The sequence below is a fragment of the Bubalus bubalis genome, chromosome 16, assembly GCF_019923935.1.
Source record: "Bubalus bubalis isolate 160015118507 breed Murrah chromosome 16, NDDB_SH_1, whole genome shotgun sequence".
In the NCBI taxonomy this organism is placed as follows: domain Eukaryota; kingdom Metazoa; phylum Chordata; class Mammalia; order Artiodactyla; family Bovidae; genus Bubalus; species Bubalus bubalis.
Genome location: NC_059172.1, coordinates 80903717 through 80914519, shown reverse-complemented (window position 1 = coordinate 80914519; position 10803 = coordinate 80903717). Strand labels below are relative to the sequence as shown.

Sequence of the window (10803 nt, the reverse complement as noted above, 5' to 3'; positions counted from 1 at the left end):
CTTTCAGAGATTATTGTCAGTTCGGGAGTTAAATCATTAGATACTCTGAAAAAAATCAGATGGAGGTAACAAAAATTATAATACTGAATATTTTAAATACTGTGTGCAACCATTGTTTTAGGTATTTTAACTAACTTAACCCTAATAATGATCCCCTGAAGTTCATACTATTATTAAGCCCATTTTAAAGATGAGGAAACCGAGGAACTGAGAACTTAAGTAATTGACCCAAGGGAAACATGGAGACAAACAGCAGAGAGGAGGTCAATGTGGCAGGGGTGTAGGAAGCAAGTGGGAGATGATGGAAGATCAATGCAGACAAGTGGTGAGGGATAAGATTCTGGAGAATCTTATAAGCCTTGTGAGAAATGTAACTTTTATGCTGAGTGAATTGGTCAACCATTGGCAGGTTTTGAGCAGAAAAATGATGCATTTTGACTTACATTTGAAAATCATTCTTTTGGCTGCAAGAACGAAAGGAAATTGTAAGCAGAGGCAGAGACTGGGGCGTGGGAAGAGGCGTGTGTGTCAAGAGTGTAGCCAGGTGGACCGGGTAAGAGGCCTTTGTAATAACACACGTCAGGGTAGGTGGCTTGGTCACTGAACTGACTGGGTATAGATCGACTGTGCTTGACTGGGCCCATTTGTATCTCTATTGACTAAATAGAGAGAGGAGGTGGTGAGTGATGGTATTTAAAATTACAATACATTTATTGCAACTACATGTGTTCCTTAACTACAGCTTACTTCATATGGATAAATCTATGTGAGCATTTCCTATGTATGACTTAGTGACTTCAAGGTCATCCCACGATAATAAATAATACCACACGTAATTTATAAAGCAACTTCATGTGAACTGCTTTGCGAACAACCTGATGAGGTATGTGTGTCAGAAACATATTATTCCTGTCTCTTAACATAAGAGAAAACAGACACAGTGAACTTAGAGGTTACTTTGCCCAGTATCACATGAACTGTGAGTCAGAAGTCTGTGGTTTCTCCCCCGAAGCCAGCTTCCTAACTAAGCTTGTGCTAAGGACGGCTTCAAGATGAAAATGAAAAAGGAAGCCACCACTCCCAGGATGAAGTCTTAGTTTGAAAGTAAGCTCACAGCAATCCTATTGCCTGGCATTTATGAAGAATAGCTACCACCGCACTTGGTTCTCAGCTTCTAAATCATGGGCATTAAAAGTCACCTTTGATACAGGCTGTGAATTACTATATAGAAGACGTATTAAAACAAAATCTAGTTAAACTAATAATGAATTGTAGCAAAGGCTTCTCTTTTACAAGATGATTTTAAGAAAGAGAAGAACCTTTTGAGAAAGCTCACAGCATTCCTCCTGCTCCCAGCAGCTTCAAGAGTCAGCTCCACATCCACATCCTATTAGCTTTGATTTCCAATTCATGAAAATCCAACCTGCCATTTTTTTTCCTTTTTTCTCAAAACACAGTGGCATCAACTCAGCCTTTTCTTTATAAGTGGTCTTCTTTTCTTAGCCGTTCAATAGATAATCACGTCTCTAATGACAGGGCCAAGCCTAGGGTAAGGTCCTAGTCTTGGCACAAAATTTAGGTGGATGTTAAAAAACTAGCAATCAAGATAAATAATATTTTAATATATCTTTAAAAATTAAATTAATGCCAAAACCCTTCCAAAAGGGAATAAAGTAGCAACATTTTAAGCAGAAACAGTATCAGTACTGTTGAGTTCTTCTGCCTTGGGCTTCTCTGTGGCTGAACACAATGCTGGTAAACAATACTGCCTTCTGATGTTTTATGGTTCAATTTTTTTTTTTTTAATGTAGTATTCACTATAAGCCAGAGGTGATTTCTCTTGTGTGAAGCTAAAATATGGGAAGAATAAGAACAAGGACAGAGCAAGTGCTGTGTTTTGTAGAATATATTGAGCAACTCTTGATTTCCCTTTAATTTGCTACATTTTTCTAAGGCATCACAAAAGGTAACCTTTCATCATTTTAATCTCTATCACACAGAGTAATACTGAGTAGGCACGACCTCCTTGCAGTGAGGGCTATAATGCAACATGTTAAACAAAATCACTGGCCAGCAGGGCACTGCCTTGCTTATGCTCTGAATACTGGAAGTAAATGCTAATTATCTGCAGATGATAATAAGATGACTTTTGAATAAACAAAGCACGAACAGCAATCATACAGTTAACACAAAACTATGACTGTCAGGCAATTGTATTTATCACAATTCTTGAGCCATTAATTACAGTATAGCACTTCCTCTTGAGATAATGCTGATTAAAATGTATATACACTCTGCTGGAAAGTAACTTCAGGATTGATGTGAAAATAGCAAAGAGAAATTTCAAGTAAATACCTTTGAAGGAAGGGGCTTTCTTGTGAAGAGGAGAATACTTGTCTCTTGTCCTGCTGGGACCTGTGTCTCCCAGAGCCATTTTGTGGTTGGCTGGGCAAGTTTTTCCAAAAGGAGAAAAGGAATGAAGTGAGTCAGCTAAATTCTTGGTAGCTAACAAACAGAATTTTCTTTGGAAATAGCTTTCTTCTTGATCTTTTGTAATCACAGATACAAAATGTACTTTTGTACAATATGCATGTCATTTTCTCTGTAAACAGGTATAAGGTCAGACCTTACCAATTAATAAAATCCACATACTCCCTACTTTAATTCAGTGTGCATCTAGAAGTCCCTGCAGCATGAGTTAGCTGGGCCTTTAAATATTGGCTAAGCAGCATGGCAACATGGCTAGGAAGAACTCTGGGGAAGGTGGTGATGGGGCTTTGCTGAGCTGCTCACAAATGACATAAAATCAAGAAGTAGGAAGCAGTCGATGAGCCAGCCTGGCTCAGCCTGCCTTCTCTGAGTCTAGAGCCTTACTCTTCAGTGAGTGCTCTGCAGAGCTGCAGCTTCAGCAGCGCCTGGGTGCCTGTTAGAATCAGAGACTCTCGGGTCCCCAGATCTCTCCTAAGTCACATCTGCATTTCAGCTGGAGCTCATGGAATCCTTATGTGCACTGGGAAGTTTGACAAGAACTTGTCTAAGAATGTTGTGCCCACAAGCCTGGGCTTTCAAGACCATCTTTGTGACCAGGGTAAAATATCAAGGGAGTGGCATAATGACCTGCAACTAGAAGCAAATGCAAAGCACAGGTGAGTCATCAAAAGTTTCATACCCCTATTCGGCAAGAAGGAGTTCACAGGGGTTATATAACTTGATAGGCAGGTAAATTTAGTAAAAGGAAATTATTTGTAGTTAAAACTATTCTTAGATTTTTGAACTTTTAAAGAAGAACATCTCTATCACTGAGGTTCAGAGGAGGCGATTGCCGGAAGCCACTTGAGGGCTGAGCATCTAAGAAAAAAAAGGGAAGGAAATGTCTTCTGGTTTACTTGTGGCTACACACTGGACTATAAAGAAAGCTGAGTGCCGAAGAATTGATGCTTTTGAACTGTGGTGTTGGAGAAGACTCTTGAGAGTCCCTTGGACTGCAAGGAGATCCAACCAGTCCATTCTAAAGGAGATCATTCCTGGGTGTTCTTTGGAAGGAATGATGCTAAAGCTGAAACTCCAGTACTTTGGCCACCTCATGCGAAGAGTTGACTCATTGGAAAAGACCCTGATGTTGGGAGGGGTTGGGGGCAGGAGGAAAAGGAGATGACAGAGGATGAGATGGCTGGATGGCATCACAGATTCAATGGACATGGGTTTGTGTGAACTCCGGGAGTTGGTGATGGACAGGGAGGCCTGGCATGCTGCAATTAATGGGGTCTCAAAGAGTTGGACACGACTGAGCAACTGAACTGAACTGAACTGACTGAAGTCAATTTCCCAGTAGGATCAACACTTTGGAGTACCTTGGCTTGTCTCATTACACACTAACACAGATTCTTCCTTAAAAAAATATCTAGGTTTGTCTAATCCTGGAATAACTTAGGTAGTATATGCCAAACTTTCTCCATCAAAGCAGAGGAAAGGACATGCATAACCATAGGAGATTGCTTAAGGGGGTCTGAGAGCATAATCTCTAAAGGGATTTGATAAAATGGAAAACTTTTTGAAGCCAGAAGCTTTATCTTTAAAACAGAATGCAAATTATGACTACCCTCCTGTAACAGTCTTTATCTGTTTCACTGTAAAAATGATCTGAATTTCATACCAGATTAAATTACCCAAAGTTTCACCTCTAAGTTTTTGGGTGAAGTTAAACAATATATAATGTGCTATGTTTATTCTGTGGCTTTTGTATCCCTGCACACTGCCATGTAAGTCCTTCAAAAGCCAAACGTGAGGATGTTATGATCCCCTGATGACTTTGTTAAATAACTACCACGGAAAATGGGATAGTCATTCAAAGAAGGACAAGTTTCTGTTTCAGGAAACTTAAGAGTGGTAGTGAATGTATCTTCTGCTGGACTGCTGCGGTCTTAGCCTGTTTCCCGATTGGAGAGCCAGCGAGTAAGTTGAATAAGTGTCACTGAGGCAAGTGAGCCGCAGAGGGTCGAAGTGGCCAGTCTTCGGAACAGACCTCTTGTGACAGCTTCCTTCCCTTGATCCTTCAAGAAACCTCGTGTGAATATCACTTTAAGAGCACTTTTTCCTGCCTTATGCAGCGATGAGGGGAAACCACTGAGGCAACTCGACATGTATATATGTTCTATTCAGTAATCTTAAACTGAAAAATAAATGCATCCATCTGACTTTAACATTTCAGCACAGTCTTCCTTGACAAAGAAGCAAATCCTGTCGTGGAGGAGAAAGTTTGAAAATAGTGCTCAGGGAACACCCACGGTCTCATTGTTAAATGCCTTGTCGCTTGGGAGGACAGGTAATGATAGCCAAAAAGCTTATTAGTTTTATCTTTGAGCCTTGGAAACTTTGTGATTCTTCCTGTTGATGAAGCTATCTTTAGTTATGAAATATTTTGCCAAAAAAATGCCTTTGACTTAAGGCACTTAAATAACCCTAGCTTAAAAAATAGTGAAAGGATGATTGAAAATATCCTCTAAGTAATTTACAGGACATTGTGCGCATGTATTTATTTTTTGAAAAATAGCAATTTTAAAGCTAAATATATCTTAGGCAAAAATTTAAAGTGTCAGAATATGAAAAGATTGCTTGGTGCATTTGAGAAAGAAAAAGAAATTAAAACAAAATCTCAAAAAATATGTCAGAAAGTCTTGATGGTATAAAATAAATGAGACAATAGAAACATAGAAATTTCCCTAATTCATAATGTATTTCCTTGTTCTGGAGAGTTGTTCATTATTGAGAAAATTAGCCACATTTAATCTTTTTAATGGCTGTTATGAGAATACTTTTCTTCATTTATTTTGAAATATATCCTACTAAAATAAGTATATATAAACACATGTACAGACTGGAAAACAACTTTAAAACAAACATGTACTCACCAACCACCAAAAAGAAAAGAACACAAGCTGTTACCTTGCTGTCTTATGCCAGATAATTCTACTCCTTGCCCTGGCATCCATTATTTCATGCATACATCAATTCTTTCCTTTAAAAAATGTTTAACCACATGTGTTTTAAAGTCTATTTTTTGCTTGTTTTGAGCTTCATATATGTTTGTAGTCTTCAGGAAATTGATTTTTTTCACTAAAATTAACTTCATATGAATCAGCCATGTGAGTTGGGTTTAGCTGTATAACATTCTATTGTGCAATATTGCAAATAAGAAATCCATTTATATATCTACTTTCTAATAAATTGATATTTGCTTTGATTCTAGGTTTTGCTATTAATATTATGAATAGTAAACCAACAAAAACTCTTGTAAATGATTCCTAAACCCAAATACAAAAATTTTCTCTAGTGTATATAACTAATACTGGAATGGTAGAGTCATAGAGTATATAAAAGTTCAATTTCACATGTTATTATGAGACTGTTCTCCAACGTGGCTGTCCTTGCCTCTCCACCAAAAATGCAATCCAATAAATCTGTATCTTCTAAGGAACCTAATATTTTAGACAACTTAATTTTTTGCCAATCTCTTTGGAATGAAATGACATCTCATTATCTCATGGGTTTCTCTGGTTAATAGTGAGATTGCTCATATATTCATAGGTTCATTGTGAAATTTCTGTTGTTGTTATGTAGTGGGATGTTATCTTCTTTTTATTGATATTTTGACTCTCTTGAGGTAAAACTGACAAATAACATTATAATATATTTAAAGTGTACAATGTGATTACTTGATATATGTATACATTGTGAAAAGATTTCCTCAGCCAGATCAGTTAACACATTCATAACCCTCTCATATTTATTTATTTTGTAAGATTGCTTAAGATCTACAGTCTTAGCAAATCTCAATTATATGTTACAGGGCTATAAACTATCATCACCATGAACTACACTGGATTCTCTGAACTTACTCATGTTATAATGGGAAGTTTTTACCCTTTTACCAACCTCTCCCCATTTCAACCCCACCCCTACCCCAGCCCCTGGCCATCACTGTTCCATTGCTCCTATGAGTTTGACTTATTTCACATATGATACCATGCAGTAACTGCGTTTCTCTGGCTGGCTTATTTCACTTAGCATTATGCTCTCCGGATTCAATCATGTTGTCACAAATGTCATTATTTCCTTCTTTTTTTAAAGGCTGAATAATATTCATACATATATATGTCATATTTTACTTTTTTAATTATTTATTTTTAATTTTTGGTTGTGCTCATTCATTGCTGCACATGGGTTTTCTCTAATTGCAGTGAGCAGGGGCTACTCTTCATATCCCTTGAATCTATTTGCCATTTCCACTGTAAGGGATTTGATTTAGGTCATATCTGAATGGTCTATTGTTTTACCCTACTTTCTTCAATTTAAGTCTGAATTTGGCAATAAGGAGTTCATGATCTAAGCCACAGTCGGCTCCCAGTCTTGTTTTTGCTGACTGTATAGAGCTTCTCCATCTTTGGCTGCGAAGAATAGAGTCAATCTGATTTCGGTATTGACCATCTGGTGATGTCCATGTGTAGAGTCATCTCTTGTATTTTTGGAAGAGCGTGTTTGCTATGACCAGTGAATTGTCTTGGCGAAACTCTGTTAACCTTTGCCCTGCTTCATTTTTGCTTGTTATTCCAGGTATCTCTTGACTCTTACTTTGCATTTCAATCAAAAAAGAAAAGGACATCTTTTTTTCTTGTGTTAGTTCTGGAAGGTCTTGTAGGTCTTCATAGAACTGTCCAACTTCAGCTTCTTTGGCATTAGTGGTTGGAACATAGACCTGGATTACTGTGATATTGAATGGCTTGCCTTGGAAATGAACAGAGATCATTCTGTCATTTTTGAGGTGGCACGTGAGTACTGCATTTTGGAATCTTTTGTTGACTATGAGAGCTACTGTATTTCTTTTAAGAGATTCTTGTCCACTGTAGTAGATATAATGGTAATCTGAATTGAAGTCATCCATTCCAGTTCATTTTATTTCACCAATTCCTAAAATGTCAATGTTCACTTTTGCCATCTCCTGTTTGACCACTTCTAATTTATCTTGCTATCCTTATTCCATTCTATTCTTTTATTCTATTATTATTTGCTATTCTATTCTTCATAGTACATGAACCATGAACTTCAAGATGTACAAGCTGGATTTAGAAAAGGCAGAGGAACCAGAGACGAAATTGCCAACATCCATTGCATCATAGAAAAAGCAAGAGAATTCCAGAAAAACATCTACTTCTGCTTTACTGACTATGCCAAAGCCTTTCACAAACTGAAAGATTCTTAAAGAGGTGGGAATACCAGACCACCCTACCTGCCTCCAGAGATATCTGTATGCAGATCAAGATGCAACAATTAGAATGGGACATGGAACAATAGACTGGTTCCAAATTGGAAATGGAGTACATCAAGGCTGTATATTGTCACTCTGCTTATTTAACTTATATGCAGAGTACATCATGAGAAATGCTGGGTTAGATGAAACACAAGCTGGAATCAAGATTGCAGGGAGAAAGATCAATAACCTCAGGTATGCAGATGACACCACCCTTATGGCAGAAAGAGAAGAGAAACTAACTAGCTTCTTGATGAAAGTGAAAGGGGAAAGTGAAAAAGCTGGCTTAAAACTCAACATTCAAAAAACTAAGATCATGGCTTCTGGTCCCATCCCTTCATGGCAAATACATGAGGAAACAGTGGAAACAGTGGCAGACTTTATTTTCTTGTGTTCCCAAATCCCTGTAGATGGTGACTGCACCATGAAATAAAAAGACACTTGCTCCTTGGAAAAAAAGCTATGACCAACGTGGACAGCATAGTAAAAAGCAGAGACATTACTTTGCCAAAAACCTTCCATAATGTTAAAGCTATGGTTTATCCAGTGGTCATGCATGGACGTGAGAGTTGAACCATAAAGAAGGCTGAACACCTTTTTGAACTGTTGTGTTGGAGACTCTGGAGAGTCCCTTGGACTTCATGGAGATCAATTCAGTCAATCCTAAAGGAAATCAATCCTGAATATTCCTTGGAAGGTCTGATGCTCAAGTTGAAGCTTCAATACTTTGGCCATATGATGAGAAGAATTGACTCATTAGAAAAGACCCTGATGCTGGGAAAGATTGAAGGTGGAGGAGCAGGGGATGTCAGAGGATGAGATGGTTGGATGGCATCCAGACTCAATGGACATGAGTTTGAGCAAGTCCTGGGAGATGGTGAAGTACAGGGAACCCTGGCGTGCAACAGTTCATGGGACCACAAAGAGCAGGACATGACTGAGTGACTGAACAACAACAAAAAAATGTCATTGAGATTTTGGTAGAGATTGCATTGAGTATGCAGATTGTTTTGAGTAGTACACACATTTTTGATATTAATTATTTCAGTCCTTGAAGATGAATGATCTTATTTATTTTTGTCTTTTTCAATTTCTTTTGTCAGTGTTTTATAGTTTTCAGTGACAGATACTTCACCTCCTTGGTCAAATTTATTTCTAAATATATTATTATTTTTGATGAAATTGTAAATAGGATTGCTTTCTTAATTTCTTAAATAATTCATTATTAGCATATAGAAATGCAGCTGATTTCTGTATATTGATATTGCATCCTACAAAATTATTGAAGTTATTCATTAGTCCTGATAGATTTTTGGTGGATTCTTTTTTTTTATTTTTTAACTTTACAATATTGTATTGGTTTTGCCATATATCAACATGAATCCGCCACAGGTATACATGTGTCCCCCATCCTGAACCCTCCTCCATCCTCCCGCCCCATAACATCCCTCTGGGTCATCCCAGTGCACCAGCCCCAGGCATCCAGTATCGTGCATCGAACCTGGACTGGCGACTCGTTTCATATATGATATTATACATGTTTCAATGCCATTCTCCCAAATAATCCCACCCTTTCCCTCTCCCACAGAGTCCAAAAGACTGTTCTATACATCAGTGTCTCTTTTGCTGTCTCGTATACAGGGTTATTGTTACCATCTTTCTAAATTCCATATATATGCATTAGTATACTGTATTGGTGTTTTTCTTTCTGGCTTACTTCACTCTGTATAATAGGCTCCAGTTTCATCCACCTCATTAGAACTGATTCAAATGTATTCTTTTTAATGTATTTTTATATTTAAGATTATGTTATCTACAGACAGAACCAATTTTGCTTCTTCCTTTCTGATTTGGTTGTCTTTATTTCTTTTTTTCTTGACCAGTTTTTCTGACTAGAATTTCCAGTACGATGATGAAAAAAAATGGCAAGAGTGGATAACCTTGTTTTGTTCCATTTATGCAGGAAAATATTTCAGTTTTTCATCATTGAGTCTGATGTTTGCAGTGAACTTGTCAAGCTATAGTTTGGTCAGTTTTTTAAAATATCAGCTCTTAGCTTTAGTGATCTTTTCTACTGTCTTTCTAGTCTCTATTTCATTTATTTATGCTCTGATTTTGATTTACTTCTTTCAACTAGCTTTGAACCTAGTTTTTCCTTCATTTTCTAGTTCCTTGAGATATAGATTTAAGTAATTTATTGCAATTTTTTTCTTTTTCTTTTTTTTGACTCTGTTCTGATGTTTATGCCTTAGATAAAACCTCCATCTTTCTTACACTTGAAAGACTCTCCTCATATAAGAGATGAATCTCTTCAATCAACGCAACCTATGCTCATGGATTTCCCTCAAACCTTTGTGATTGTTCAAGACACCATCCTTGTTCTTACTGGCTCCCAGTAGATGATAGTGTGCCAAGATCCTTCAGTGCCCTAAAGTGAAAGAAAAGTGAAGTTACTCAGTCTTGTCCAACTCTGTGCAACTCCACGGACTATAGCCTATCACACTCCTCTGTCCATTGGATTTTCCAGGCAGGAGTACTGGAGTAGGTTGCCATTTCCTTCTCCAGAGGATCTTCCTGACCCAGGAATTGAACCTGGGTCTCCTGCATTTTAGGCAGACGCTTTACCATCTGAGCCACCAGGGAAGTCCTTCAGTGTCCTAACAGCACGGGCAAATACCCATATACCTGTTCGGCTCCTGAAGGACTATTGATTGCCTGACCCTTCCTCTCCTGCTGGTAAGTCACTTCAGTCGTGTCTGACTGTGCGACCCCATACACGGCATCACATCAGGCTCCCCCATCCCTGGGTTCTCCAGGCAAGAACACTGGAGTGGGTTGCCATTTCCTTCTCCAATGCATGAAAGTGAAAAGTCAAAGTGAAGTGGCTCAGTTGTGTCTGACTCTTAGCAACCCCAAGGACTGCAGCCTACCAGGTTCCTCCGTCCATGGGATTTTCCAGGCAAGAATACTGGAGTGGGGTGCCGTTGCCTTCTCCGTCC

The 10803-nt window shown here is 38.1% G+C and overlaps 1 non-coding gene across 1 annotated transcript; it reads right to left on the bottom strand.

Moving 5' to 3' along the window:
* Positions 1 to 10374: 10374 nt before the first annotated feature.
* Positions 10375 to 10447, bottom strand: TRNAF-AAA. The gene has a single exon. It is a non-coding gene; the product is annotated as a tRNA-Phe (tRNA).
* Between the last annotated feature and the right edge of the window lie 356 nt (positions 10448 to 10803).